Source organism: Apium graveolens, chromosome 9 (assembly GCF_009905375.1).
Source record: "Apium graveolens cultivar Ventura chromosome 9, ASM990537v1, whole genome shotgun sequence".
NCBI lineage: Eukaryota > Viridiplantae > Streptophyta > Magnoliopsida > Apiales > Apiaceae > Apium > Apium graveolens.
This window is the reverse complement of record NC_133655.1, coordinates 167,964,880-167,981,293: the sequence shown is the minus strand read 5'-3', so window position 1 is coordinate 167,981,293 and position 16,414 is coordinate 167,964,880.

Genomic DNA, 16,414 nt, shown 5'->3' with positions numbered 1-16,414 from the left:
GGTAGCGGGACTCCGAACCCTGAGGTTGAGGAGCAACATCGTGATGATATTTTATTACTAATTGGAGATCGGATTATGGATCCGATAGAGTGTCCTAATACAGGACCAGATGATGTTGATATTGAGGATGTTGTCCTAGTAGGGATAGTTGTTGAGGAGGACCCCATGGAGGATCCTGACAGGATTGGATAAAGGACCACTGATGAATTGATGACCATGGTTTGGTCGACTACCAGAGGTAGGATTGGCCGGTCACTACCGGAGGTTCGTTCAAGTTTGTAAAGATAGTAACCCCTTTAACGCGGCTTACTCGTAAGACTAAGAAGTTCGAATGGACAGAGAAATGCGAGAACAGCTTTCAAGAACTGAAGCAGAGGTCGGTGATGGCCCCTATGCTGGCGTTGCCGGATGGAAAAGGAGATTTTGTGAAGTGTAGTGACGCTTCGCACAAGGGCTTAGGGTGCGTGCTTATGCAGCACGGTAAGGTAATCGCGTACATGTCAAGACAATTAAGGTAATATGAAATTCGATGTCCCCGCTCATGAGCTTAGGCTCGTGGCAATAGTTTTACCCTAAAGATTGGAAGCACTACTTGTATGGAGAGAAGTGCGAGAATTACCTAAGCCATAAGTGCTCTAGTAAATTTTCGCGTAGAAAGAGCTCAACATATGCCAGAGGAGGCAGTTAGAGCTAATCAAGAATAATGATTGGGAGATTCTTTATCATTCGGGGAAAGCCAATGTGGTGGCTGATGCCCTTAGTAAAAAGGGGAGACCCAAGATGATAATGTCTTTGGGATAGTTTATAAGAGATTTTGAGAAAATGGAAATAGAAGTGAAGGTAACCGGAGTCGGTACCGAAAAGCTGTTTGAGATTGCAATACAGACCGAATTTTTGGAAAAGAGCATACGGTGCCAGAGAAAGATGATAAGGGAATAATGAGGTATTCCTACAGAAATTGGGTTCCAAAAGTTCAAGAGCGTAAGGATGAGAACTTAGATGACAGCCATAGTTTGAGGAATAGGATTTAGGGCAAACCCTGAATGTGATAGTCAGGGAGGTTGCCATCAAGAAAGAAAGAACCCATAACATAATAGAGTGGAAAACAAGGTTTTTAATGTATAAGATAACCCCGATTATGGGAAAAGGTTGAAACATTTCATACTAAGGAAACAGAAAGTCGAGAAAGGAAAGGAGACCCGAATGGTACTCCTATACGACAATTTATGGACCAGTCTAGACAGAACTTAGACTATTATCCCCAACCACCACCCTGAGGAGACAGTGCGGTGAGAAATTCTTTCAGGACCTTTAAATTGCTAAGCTCTCAGAGTTCCAAGGAACAGGTTGACCTAGTCGAGGCAAGAGCCTGGCTAAAGGAAATAGAGGAATCATTTGAGATTCTGAATGATTGACGAACCATAAAAGACTATTTTTGTCACTTACCCTCCTAAGAGAGAGACCACCCGCTGGTGAAAGACCAAGGAAGGCACGGAGTAAGAGATTATAATAAACTGATTTAAGTTCAGTCAATTGTTTTCGGGAAAGTAATTCCCAAAGATAAGGAGATAGTGTAAAAGCTTTAGAGCCTGAACAAAGGCAGAAGAGTATGATGAATTATGAATCTAAGATGTAAAAGTTGTCATGATTCGTTCTGAGGACACGAATCCAGAATGACGGGATGTTTGAAATCAATGCTTATGTTGTGTTGGTTCATGAAATAATGATAAGAGAAAGGAAAATAAAAAGAAATTGAAGTGGAAAGAAATATAAAGGCAACAGAGTTTGAGGAATGATAAGGGAGTTGGGTATGGGGAAACCCTAAAGACTCATATTAATAGAAATAGAAAATTATATGATCGTCAGGATGAGGGTGATTCACCATGAGTTAAAATTGATGGTTGAGGGCATAAGAGATACATATATATTATCCCCTGTAAGTTGGGAGGATTCGAAGAAACCTTGAGATAGTTCGAAGGATAAATAATGAGACGCGGATAGACTGAGGAGACAAGAAAGTAAGAAATTAAGAAAATTGGATGAAGGAAGTGACCTTCAAGAATGTGAAGTGTAAGACCGGTGGCTTGATACCCAGGAAGGGAGACGCCAGGTATGAAAGATATCCCAATATTGAGATGACTGTTGAGATAAACAACAAAAGTAAATAAGGATTTATTAAGAAGAAGTTCACGTTGAACACGACCAATATCTTCCAGAACATCCTTGTTATCGTTACCAAATTAGGCAAGATAAGCGGATGACCATTGTTATCTTTTGGAGGCCATATGGATTGACCTCAATTTGAATAAGGATGCTATTATGAAATTAGGTATCGACTATCGAGGTGGGAATGATGAATAAGATAATCTGTCAAGGATATATGACTTGATTTATCCATGGATGGATGCAGGTACCTTTTAAAGGTGGAATTAAGGCTAGAACATCGGTAACTTAAAATGAATCCTAGGGGAATGCATAAAGGTTTGCATTTCACCCTTAATAGGGACGGTATGAGTTTTGACAGTATGATTTGGAAAGGGTTAAGGTAACAATAACCTTTAAGAATTAGTGGAGAAATTTTCAGAAATATATAGACAATGGTTCTAGTAATAGTAAATGGTATTTTGATATGCCCTGTATTTAGGGAACACAGGAGGAACGATTGAAGGATAACCTTAGAGGTTTCCAAGGAGAAAGGTAATATTCAAAATTCTCAGGAATAAAAATGTGGATAAAGGAAATATGACGTAATTATAATGATGCCAAGTGGGGCACGTGTTAAACCACGAGAAAGTATGGATCGAACCAGTAATGGTCGAAATTGTTCAGGGCAAGTAGGACTTAAGATAAAAGATGTTCTAAGTATGATTGAGAGTCAGTCTTGACAGTGATTAGCCTCTAAAGACTGAGGCAATAACTTATGGAAAATGGTGATATTTTTTTTTTCCATCTGATTTTAAGGAAAACATCTTCACTCAAGCAGTGATCGGAAATAAGGTAGAAAATTTATTTGGAGGTGGTTAAAATGACATTGACTGTAAGGAAATTTTACTATCAGGAAAGGCCAAGGAGGTGGCCGACACTTTAAAGGTAAGTGGATAATTATAGGCGCGTGTGCCAAAAGAAAACAGTGATGATGGTTAAAAATGTGAAGGTTGAATTATGGTTTGGATGATTGACATTCCTTCTGATGACTGTGCAATACCCAACCGTAATAGTAGTTGGTAAAGGTTTAATTCGTGTAATCGCCATGAACGGGCTATCTATCTTAGGAGATACTATCTTGAGAATAAGCCAGGACCATATTCCAAAAAGGACCAAACAAACCTTTGAGTTAAGTCTTCTATTGAAGGAATATGATTAAGAATGGTATTAACCTGCTATCGTTGCTTTGAGCGAAACTCTTCTGCAATTTTATCTGCTTCATGTCATGTATGTATGTCAGAATCAGGAGTGTACTCCATGAATCAAGAATGGTGATTATGTTAACTCCTTAGAAGAATTAGATACGACATATATGGACTCCGTATGGTTAGATATTAAGATTTCATGGAAAGTGAATGATGACAGTAGTTCAGTTGTGGACCATAGTAAGGCAGCAATGATTCTGCGAGTAATGAGCTGGTTACAACCGTGAGAGTTGTATTGGAATGGGTGTTGAGATTGAATACCACTAATCGGGTAGTGGTAGTGTATAAGTTATCATTGATAGACTAATTAAGTAGAGTATCTACCTATTGAATATTTATTCCCTCTTATGAAAAGAGAGTCGTATTACTATATGAGGAAGGTTGCGGTGCAAGCATAGAATTCTATTAACGATGATGTCTAGAATGAGATCCCAGATTCGATTTTCGATATCAAGGGAGTTTCAAAGGTGATTATGTATAAGCTCGAGGAAGAGTGTGGGTCCATAGAATGATGGACGGGATAGCGAAAATATTTAGGCACGTGAAATGCGATGCTATAATACTTGTTGTTGATATAAATACATATATGTTTTGTTCTTCTATGACAAACCTCTATAGTTCAGAGGTAGATTCCAAGCCAGATATTTTATGGCAATAAATTTTTTTTATGAATATACAATTCTCTTCAGTTCGTTCTTTTCTCTTCTTTTCATTTCATGTAATCTGAGAAGAACAACCCTTCCAGAAAGGGGAGGTATTGCCGAATGACTATCTATCTGTGTGATAGAAGCCTAGTAGGATACCATCTATTGTTTAATTGCTTGTCAAGTACTAAAGGCTGGCCACCTTCTGTACTAACTATGCAATAGGACAAGTGTTCGTGATCATAGTGATCTCTCAACAAATTCCTTTACTTCTATTTGATTGATCAAATTCCGGAAAATAGAAACAACTGAAAAAGGAGTAATAAAGTGGTGGTAGTATGCGGAATGGGAACACGTTCGTGATACTAAGGTTGACGTGGTTATTAAAAGGTTATAGAACGATAACGAGCAAAAGTATAACCAGTATAATATTAGGAACGGAAGGTGATAGCGATTACGAACTGGAAAAGAATGGGTATTGAGAAGCAAGAGCTCTAATGATTGGAAGCTATGATGAGAGTCTGTGTAATAGACTTGAAAGAATTTGGAATGATCACTTAATTCGGATTGAGTTATCTTACGACAATAGATCATATGTCATTATCGAGATGTCGCCTTATGAGATCCTTGAAGGAAGACAATGTCGATCTCCCTTATGTTAGGATGAAGTTGTAGAGCGCAAGATGCTCGGACCCGCAGTAGTCCAAAGGACCAAGGGTATGATAGATCTAATCAGAGGACGGCTGGTAGTAGCCCAAGATGGACATGATAAGTATGTTGATTTGACACGAAAGGACAAAGAGTATGAAATAGGGGACCTATAATGTTATAGGTATCCCTTGGAAAGGATTGATGAGGTTCGGAAAGGAAGGAAAGCTAAGTCTACAATTTGTTGGACCCTTGGATATATTAAGACGTTTGGGAAGTTAGCATATGAGCTAGCCCCAACCCCGAACATGTAGCAGGTCGTAACGTGTTTCACGTATCAATGTTAAGGAAGTGAAATTCAGATGCCAGATAAATAGAGGCATATGAGCGCATAGATATGTAACCCGACGTAACCTATATGGAGCAACCAGGAAGGGTTATAGAGTGAAAAGGGAACAAGTGCTTTGGAGAAGGGTTATCAAACTATTCAGAGTTTGATGGAAGAACCACAATGTGGGAAAATTTACTTGAGAGTTAGAAAATGTAATGCTAAGAAAGTATCCCCATTTGTTTTCTATCTGATTCCGGGACGGAATCCTTTTAAGGAGGGGAGACTATAATAACCCCAATTTTTGAGAAATTTTGAAACCCTTATGAATAGTGTTTTTGCTGAACGAGAAAACTTTTCATGCCACACTATGTAGGGGTTCTGATATGGATATTCTGATATTTTATTAGTACTTTATATGGGATATAAGTGTATGTAAAGATCGTCAGAATCCAATTCCGAACACTTTGATTTTTGCCCGAAAATCCACTAGATACGGAGAGAATTGAGTATAAGGTAACAGGATAAAAAGGATTTAAATTAAAGGATTATAAGAGAGGATCATAAAAGGAATACAATGTATTGAGAAAGGTTAAGGGAACCTAAGTAATAAGATCTCGGGTATGATCCTTCAAACGATAAATGAAAACGAAAGTTAAGCGAACCGTATAACAGATCAGCGGTCATTAGGCAAACAATTAGGAAGTTAAGCAAAGGGATTAGAGGAAGTGATGTCACCCAACCAATGAGAAGAGGACAAGGAAGGGAGGATGACATAGCAAAGTGATGCAAGCATGACATAGAAGGGAAGGAAATGTGGTGGATTGTTAACCACACAAAATCAAGGGTAAATGGGTAATTGGCCTAAAACAAAACAAAAATCTAGCAACCAAGCAAAACAAATCACAAAACACAAAAAAAATCTCTCTTCTTCTCCTTGAAGCTCTCGGGTGCTTTTCTTAGAAAATGGAAGTCCAAGCTCCTCCACTTACTATTTAGCAAGGTAATTATCTAAGCTTCCCCATGGATAGTTACATACTTCCTATAAGTTTAAGCTTCTAATTCCAAGCCAATCTTTTTCTATAAATCATGAAAGAAGATGGTGAATAGTGTTTTCAAGAACTAAAATTTGTGTTCTTGAAGTTTTGTTTAGATTAAGCTTGGATAAGGACTTTAAGGGTGATTCCAAGCCATTCTCTTGATTCTCCACTCTCCAAGGAAGGTATAAACTACAAACCCTAGCTTTAGTTTTGAGTAATTAGGATTGAATGTGTTTGATATAGCATATGTGAGGCATGATGCTTGATTGGTTGAAGTTTGGTTGAGTTTGTAGAGATTAGTTGGTTTTGTTGTATTGTTGGAGTTGTAAATCTTGGTAATTAGTTAAAGAACCTAAGTAAAGCTTTTAGTTCATGTGAGGAATAAGTATAAATGGTTAATATGGATTTGTTGGGGTTGTTATGATGTGATAAGGATGGATATTGGTTGTATGATTGATTTGGGGTTGATTTGTGGTTGGTATCGAGTGGTTTAAATTTGGGAAATCGCGTAAACATAGCCGTCGTAATGTCCGATTTACCGTAGACTGTTTTTGTTCTTAACATCAGAACCCTTGAACTCACTGCTAGGTTTTGACCATTGTCATGTTTAGATAGTTCATGTTACGAGCTACGTTTTGATATGTAGTTCGTTCGATTCCGATGCACGGTTTAGGAGAAACGACCGTTTCAAGTAACGGCGTTTCGCGAACGAAACTTTTTCCCTCGCCTTACTTTGGAATGTAGGTTAAAGACCAAAAAGGGTTAATTAATGTATGAAACATTTATGGTAAGTGTTTTAGGCAGTTGGTAAGTCACTCGCGAAGGAATCGCTTTAAAACTCGTAAAGATTAAATTATTAAAAATGGTGGAGCCGAGGGTACCCGAGTGACTTAAGCGAATCAGTGAGCGCAAAACGAGCGTTAGAGTCTAAGTTAGTTAAAGTATAGAATTACAAGTGATTTTGGTTTAATTCCAACTTACTTGTTGTTTATAGGTTATCAGACTCGTCCCGAGCCTTTCTCACCCCCAAGTCGCTCAGGCAAGTATTCTATCCGTTATACTGTTGTTGTGATGTATACACTTGTATATGCATTATCTTGCGATAGATGCATGTTGGTTATTTAGCAAATTCTTGCGATATATTGTAGCATGTGATATGGTATATATGCATGCCTGTTTCATATTCTTGAAATATATATCTGTTGGTTCATTTGATAATACCTATGCTAGAGGATAACGGTATCTTGCATATACCCTTAGTATAGGGACCCAAAGGTGAAAATATTTTCTAAAACCGGGAGTCGAGGATCCCGAGTAGATTTTGTATATATATGGATATGGATATATATATATATATATATATTTATATATATACATATATATGGTCATAGTTTTCAAAACTATTAATCGAATAAGGTTTATTCGATAACTTTAAACTTTATTTATTATTGAATATTATTTCGAATATTATTCGAAGGCGTATGACTCCTTTTATTATTTATTGAATATTATTTGAATATTCATTCGAGGGCTTATGACTCAGTTTATATTATTTATTGATTAATATTTGAATATTCATTCGAGGGCTTATGACTCTTTTATATTATTTATTGAATAATATTTGAATATTCATTCGAGGGCTTATGACTCAGCTTATTTTATTTAATGAATATTATTTGAATATTCATTTGAGGATCTATGACTCCGATTATTTGCTGAAATATATTCTTTATTTCATTAGAGAATAAACTGTAAATAATCAAACTTATTTTCGATTATTCAAATAAAGATAATACTTTCACATAAGTATATCTTTGGTTATTTAATACTCGTTTCAAGTATAAATTTTAATACTTCTACTTCAATTATTTTTATAAAGATTATTCTTTATGGGAATATTATTTAATTAATAATATTCAGATATTTTCTAATATTCTGGGGACTGATTTACTTCATTAAATCAGCTTTACTCCAAACACTCTTTAAAGTGTTTTCGAGTCTTCAAAATGATTTTTAAAAGTCAGAGCGGATCCCAAAACTCATTTTTATATTTAAGATCTTCCTTTTTAAGGGGATTTAAATACTCGCTCAAAACCTGGGAAATCCGGCTCTGTGGTGTATTTTATATTCGCAACGAGGTTGCAGTTTTGGTAAATGAATTGATTACTTGCCCAATGTTCGGGAAGTAAGCCCATCTAATTGAGTCGGCATAAGCGACAGGCCGGGGTACGGTCTATTATTGTGTAAGTGGCTGGGTGGCAGTCCATCAACGCGTGAGGGGCCGGGGTACGGTCGAGCGCGAGGTCCTAATGCGGCCAGGGTGATGACCGGTGAGGAATTCATCCATCTACAGTAGAAAAGGTTACTTATTGGTATCTTTGCCTGATCAGCGAGATATCGGGTTTATGCCAAAATTCTTTTCCTTTCCAAAATTCATTGGATGTTTCAAACTCTGTTCATACTTTACATAACAGAGGTTTCAGGAAATGTTTAAAGGGGTATATATATGTGGATATATATATATCGGGACTAAATAAAGTATCTCATAACTTTTTCATTTAATAATATTTCAAAGATTGAATCTATTCAAGTCTTATCTTGTGGTCTCATCAGTGGGATGAACTTTTGAAATTGATTATAACTTGAACGGTGGTAGTTCAAGTAGTATTTGGGAATGATATAAGTGTAGTGAAGTATTTGGTAACTTCATCTTTTAAACTTATATCTAATTAATAATTGTCTTATGAATGACAAAGATTTTCAGAAAAACGTTGAGACAAGGTTAGATATATGAGATGACCTTGCAACGATATTTTTATACAGTTATACAATGGGACTTTGTGTATATTATGCATGGAAGAGGACTTCCATTACTTTGAAAAGTATATATGTATATATACTGAATATTTTGCGACTTCATCGCATTAAGATATCAAACTTGGTTCATTTCTTTTGACCAAGACTTTCATGAGTATTATGAGTAGGCTCATATATTGTAAATCATTATACATATTATTTTGGTGGGCTTGCTGCTCACCCTTGCTTTCTTCTTTCATCACACAACAACAGATAGAAAAGATGAACAGAACCAAGCTCCCGATTCGCAAGCGATTAGGAGACGTTCCGCAGTTTTCTAGAAGCATTGATGCCGCCGTAGCTGAGGTAGGAACTACCAATAGGCTAGGCTTTCAACTTTTGATGGACCAGATTTATTTATATTTATGAATTGTAATAATGGCAAAGAAATGTAAATTTATTCAGAAAACCTTTTAAGGTGTATTGGCAGATAATTATGGAATAAAATGACTTGTGGTTATTTTTGGATGTTCATCTCTGAGACTATAACGTGTGGTGTGTGTGTTTATTGTGGGGTCACAGTACAGAGTAGTTGAGTAATTATTAAGATTGGGTGTTATTAAGGGAAATGGAACTCGTGACGACCCGGATCCCCGACCCCGGATCTGGGGGTGTTACACTTGTCATCAAGGTCCGGGACTTTTAAAGCTTCCTTTGTAAAACGATTCAGGTAATCTTGTAAGGATTCCTTCGCTCCCTGCACAATGCTCATGAGGGACGCTGAACGTTTCTCTTGCACTCTTCCGCTGATGAACTGTTTAATAAAAGCCTGACTTAATTCTCTGAAGGACCCAATAGAGTTCGGGGGCAATCGACTATACCATCTTTGAGCCATACCTGACAGGGTTTGAGGAAAGGCCCGACACTAAATAGCATCATTCACGGGCTGCAACAATAGTGCATTGGAGAAGGTCCTGACGTGATTAGCGGGATCTCCCGCTCCATCATAAGCTTTGATAGTGGGCATCTTGAACTTCCTTGAGATGTGGGCATTCATTATCTCTTCAGTGAATGGTGGAGTAGGATCATCAGGATCTCCAAGGGGAAGAAGATTGCTTGGATCAGCTCTTGGGACTACATCCCTTCTTTGTGACGGACCATCCAGGTCTATGATTGGAGGAGGATTTCTCCCCTAGGTGGTAATGGGAGTCTGGGAGCCTGATGCGCCTCCAAGTCACACTTCAACCTTTGAATCTCAGCCTCGTGGGCCTTGATTCTCTCCTGCACCTCTTGGGGATTCACCCCATCGGGTACTCCTAGGACGTTGGTTGCCATCAGCCATCGGTTCTTTGCCAGCATGCCTCCTTCTTGTGGTCACTTCATCATCTGAGGATTCAGAATCTCTCTCAGTATAAGGACCAGAAAATTCCTGATCCTCCAGGATAGGAGCCAAACCTCGAATGTAGGGGGTGTTGGCTTCGTGCTTCACTTCGTCCCGCATGTCCACTTCCTCCGACCTCAGGGTAAAGGGGCATCCCATACGGGGGGTTAGTGGTCACAACAGTTGAATATTCATACCCAACGGGTCGAGAATTCACAGGTGTATGTAGCTATTGAAGTTGGGGATTCGTACCTTGAGGAGCCGGGGGGAATCGTCCCTTGAGGTTGAGGTTCAGTTGCCCCTACCTGGGCTCCTCCTTGGGTGACGACATAGGTTGAATTCCGAGGTATCTCCACTGTTGAAGGAATCACTTGGGTTGTCACAGCTTGTGTACTTCCATGGGTGTTGTTGCCACTCCGTGTTCTCGCCATGGTTATTGTTGTGCTTCCCCACAGTCGGCGCCAAATGTTATGGATAAAAACTTAAGATATATTAATTGCTATATTTAATACTAAGGTTCGGGAGCTCAAGGCCTTTAATGGTTGCTCTCGTGTTTCATAGCTTAACTCTGCCTTTACGAGATGCCTACGTATCTCTGTGAATTAGAAAATCAAGCCAAAAAATATAGTTCTGATTGGTGGGGGTGAGACCCCTTATATAGATGTTGGGAGTCCTTGAATTGGACTTAGGTAAGGAGAATTGGTGGGCAAGTCTCTGAATTAGAATGGACTTTGGAGTCCTAGGAAGTAGGAAGCTGATTCCTTATCCCATGAGGTTCCTTGGAGGCCAATCTACAAGGATTTATATCCCCACTAGGACTCATCTTAATAGCTGTTTTTCTCCTTTATTAATTAATTATGAAATTAATTAATATTCAGGGTTTTGGGCCCTCTTTGTTCCATCAGGCCTGATCTGGTCCATCAGGCTTGATCAATGTGTTAACCTTTTTGGTCTGAATGTCATACATCTTCATATTGGGCCTTGTAGCCCAAATCATGAGAAATTAATACAATATTAATTACGTAATCAGGATTTATTTATTCCCTATCAGGGACAAACTTAGCTCCATTGAAAACTATGTCTTTTGGTGTCGTTTCTGTAAAAAATAAGTGAGAAAATATATTGTGCACAAGGTGTTTGATAAAAGTCCTGTATGAAAAAGCTTCAGAGAATATTAGAGAGAGAGAGAATAAGAGAGATTAAGAATGGAAAAGTAGGTAAAAGATTAGAAAATCTTTTAACTGCCATATATATACTCTTTCCACTCAACAGTCCTTTTTAGAAGTAAAACAGATACTTGTACACCTGTCAGCCAGTAAATAGTTAAAGCAGAGTTAGTGGGCATGAGAAAAAAATAATAATTAACGTGCACATGCAGTTTTTTAAGATAAACACGTTTACCACTAACCCAAATGATTAAGACTGTTTTTATCTCACCTAATTATATTCTGATTAATTATGACTGTTATAGTATTTACCACAAATAAGTCAAGTAAAGAATAATGCCACGTAAGCATCAGAGTTTCCATCAGAATTTAATATCAGAATTTGACTATTATCAGATTTTAACAGTCATCTGAACATGGCTTCTGTACTCAGAAAGTGAATATATGTTTCTGTGATTCTTCATACAAATACTGACTTATTTCTTCAGAATTTAATCATCAGAACTTCCATCAGAACTTGTCCTCAGAATTTATGCAAATGACACTTAACTGTTTGTCAAAAACAACTTAATCACCACAGTAATTTTCATCATTCATATGGAGTGAGAGTGTGTGCATTAGCAAAATATCAGATAAAGATTAAAGTCTGATAAACTTCAGTACATTTTAGAAATAAGGCATAACTAAGAAAAGTGCTTAAAATCTGTCATTAATAATGAAGTCTACTATAGGATAAATTTGTGCATGAGTCCACCTCAACTGTTTGTGCTCATTTTATGAATCTTTTAGAATTCTTTTTCACAGTGGCTTCTCATTGTAAATGAGTCACAACTGCTATCAGAATTTATGCTATTATCAGAGTATTTCTCCAGTAATCAGAGAATGAAAAGTCACCAAGAAAGATTTATTTGCTTTTCTAATGCATATTACTTAATACCAGCAATGCACTTGGGTCTTCCCTTCCACATATTTACTCTAGATCTCAAAGGAGTACCTGACTTTAATTTTCTTTTCTTTTCTTTTTTTTTGATAAGTGAGGCTTATCAGCATTTAGTTCATCCTTAAGATTTACTGACATCAGAATTTGACAGATAAGAAGCAAGAATCTAGTTTGTGACTTAGTAATAAGATACACAAAGTAAATTTGACTAAGATCAACATCAGAATTTTCCTGTGTTAGTGAATTTCCACATAAACAACTAATTCAAACATGGGATTTCTAGTATGTTAAAGACTACTAGGTCAGCATCTAGCACAGTAATCCTCATTGGATTGAATAGTCACAGAACATTCAAATCACTATCAGAGTATATAGATCCACATCAGATAACAATCAACATTTAATGTATTTCAATTTAAGCACAGATTACATGAAGATAAGACAATCTGTAAACACTGATCATAAAGTCTGATGCATGAGAATAAAAACTAAGCAGATTTAGAGAAAGAACCTGAAACTATTCCAAGTTCATTTACCAGTCTTATAAAAGTAGCTTCATATAGTGGCTTTATGAAGATATCTGCTAGTTGTTGATCTGTTAGAACAAAATGCAATTCCACTGTACCTTCCATCACATGTTCCCTTATGAAATGGTACCTAATGCTGATGTGTTTTGTCATTGAGTTTTGAACTGGATTACCTGTCATAGCAATAACACTTTGATTATCACAGTAAATAGGGATTTTAGAAAATTCAAACCCATAATCCAGTAACTAATTCTTCATCCAAAGAATCTGTGCACAACAACTTTCTACAGCAGTGTACTCTGCCTCTACAGTTGATGTGGAAATTGATTTCCGTTTCTTGCTAATCCAAGAAACGAATCTGCCTCCAAGAAATTGGCAGCTTCCACTAGTGCTTTTCCTGTCTATTTTGCATCCTGCAAAATCTGCATCTGAGTAACCTATTAGCTTAAAGTCTGATTCTCTAGGATACCACAATCCTAGATCAACTGTACCCTTGAGGTACTTGAAAATTCTTTTCACATCTATTAGATGAGGTTCTCTTGGATCAGCCTGAAATCTTGCACAAAGACAGGTAGCATACATGATATCAGGTCTACTTGCAGTTAAATAGAGTAAAGAGCCAACCATACCTCTGTAGTTAGTAATATCTACTGATGAACCAATATCTTTATCTAACTTGGTTGCAGTGGCCATGGGAGTGGATGCAGTTGAACAGTCTTGCATTCTAAATTTCTTCGATAAATTTATGGTGTACTTGGATTGATTGATAAAAGTACCTTCTTCATTTTGCTTGACTTGAAGTCCCAGAAAATAACTAAGTTCTCCCATCATACTTATTTGATATCTTGACTGCATTAGCTTTGCAAATCTTTCACAGAGCTTGGCATTTGTAGAACCAATTATGCTATCATCAATATATATTTGTACCAAAAGTAAGTCATTTCCATGGTTGAGGTAGAACAGTGTTTTATCAATTGTACCTCTGTGAAATCTAACTTTCCAGAAGGAATTGAGTTAAAGTCTCATACCATGCTCTTGGAGCTTGCTTAAGGCCATAAAGTGCTTTATCAAGCCTGTAGACATGATTTGGAAATTTTGAATCTACAAAGCCTAGATGTTGTTCAACATAAACTTCTTCTTCTAATTCTCCATTAAGAAACGCACTTTTCACATCCATTTGAAAGACTTTTAAACTTTTTGTGAGCAGCATAAGCCAAAAATATTCTTATGGCTTCCAATCTAGCAACTGGTGCAAATGTTTCATCATAATCCATACCCTCATGTTGAGAGTAGCCTTTAGCAACCAGCCTTGCTTTCTTCCTTGTATTTATGCCATCACTGTCAGTTTTGTTTCTGAATACCCATTTTGTGCCAACAACTGATCTGTTCTTTGGTCTTGGTAATAGGGTTCAGACTTTATTTCTTTCAAATTCATTTAACTCTTTCTGCATTGCTTGCACCCAATCAGCATCTTGAAGAGCTTCTTCCACTTTCTTTGGTCTAGTTTGAGATAGAAAAGAATGATAGAGACATTCATTTGATGTTGCAGTTCTAGTTCTGACACCTGCTTCAGGATCTCCAATTATTAAGTCAGGTGTATGTGATTTGGTCCACTTCCTTGCAGATGGAAGTTGATTTCTAAAACTGGATCCTCCCCCATGATCCATGTTGTCTTCATAAGCATTTTCTGATGCTCCCCCTGTAGTTATGCTCTCTGAGACTTCAGAATTTGAGTTAAATTCTTTAGGATTTGAAGAATCAGAGTTTCCAGAATTATCAAAATTTGGCTCATCAGAACTTGAAGAGCCAGTGACAGGTTCTGATGCTTCTTGAGAGTCTTGAGTTGTGGTAGGATCTTCAGCTTGCTCCCCTTAGACAGGTGCATTTTCCTTTGGAGTTGTTACCACAGTTTCAATGACATCAGAACTTAACCCGTCAGAACTAACTGGATCAGAGTTTAAGTCATCAGAATTTACAGTATCATAGTTTAAATCTTCATTTTCAAATCTCAGCTGATCATGATCATTGAAATCTTCAAGTCCAGTAATCTTCTTATCATCAAAAGATACATTGATTGATTCCATGACAACCCTTATTCTTAAATTGTAGATTCTGAAGGCTTTTGTGGAAAGTGGATATCCAACAAAAATTCCTTCATCAGCTTTTAGATCAAATTTTGACAGCTGTTCAGGATGAGTCTTAAGAACAAAACACTTACAACCAAATACATGAAAGTATTTCAGATTTGGCTTCTTTTTCTTCACCATCTCATATGGTGTTCTTCCATGCTTGTTTATGAGTGTAGCATTCTGTGTAAAATAAGCAGTCTGCACAGCTTCAGCCCAAAAGTAGGTTGGTAGTTTTGCTTCATCAAGCATAGTTCGTGCAGCTTCAATGAGAGTCCTGTTCTTTTTTTCTACAACTCCATTTTACTGTGGAGTTCCAGGTGCAGAAAATTCCTATTTAATTCCATGCTCTTTGCAGAACTCTTCCATAATTGAATTCTTGAACTCAGTGCCATTATCATTTCTTATAATTTTAACAGAATCTTTGACCAACTTATCCAGATGTCTGACATGATCAGTTAGAGTAAATGCAGTTTTATTCTTCTTGTGCAGGAAATACACTCAAGTGTACCTTATGAACTCATCCATTATAACCATAGCATATTTCTTCTTTTCAATAGACATGACATTGACTGGACCAAATAGATCAACATGCAGTAGGTGATAAGGCTCAAGAATTGAAGATTCAGTTTTGCTCTTGAATGAAGATTTTCTTTGTTTTGCCTTTTGACATGAATCACAAAGGCCATCAGGAGCAAATACTGATTTTGGCAGTTCTCTCACAAGATCTTTCTTTACAAGCTCATTTATGTTTTGAAATTTAAATGAGAGAGTCTTTTGTGCCAATTCCAGCTTTCTTCAATTGATGCTCTACTCAACAGATAGATTGCAGAACCATCAGAACTTGTTGAAAGTCTGGCTTCATAAATGTTACCATGCCTATAACCTTTCAGAACCACTTTTCCTGTAGAATTGCTTACAACTTCATAGTGTTCTTCAAAGAAATCCACATGATAACCTCTGTCACAGATTTGACTCACACTAAATAGATTGTGTTTAAGTCCTGAGACAAGAGCTATTGATTCAATGATGACATTCCCAAGATTGATATTGCCATATCCCAGAGTTTTTCCCATATTGCCATCTCCATAAGAAACTCCTGAGCCAGCTTTCTCCACAAAGTCTGATAGCAGGGATTTATTTCCAGTCATATATCTTGAACATCCACTGTCCAGCACTAGGATATCTTTCATGTTGCCCTGCAATCACAAATACCACTAATGATTAGTTTTAAGGACCCAGACTTGCTTGGATCCTTTGGCCTTTTTAAGTTTGTTAGCATTTGCAGCGGATTTAATTTCAGAGTTTATGATGTTTATCAGAGTTTATATCAGACTTTGCATCAGACTTTACACTAACAGGAATTAAAGTAACTTTCTTCAAAGAAGGTTTTATTTGATAATAATCA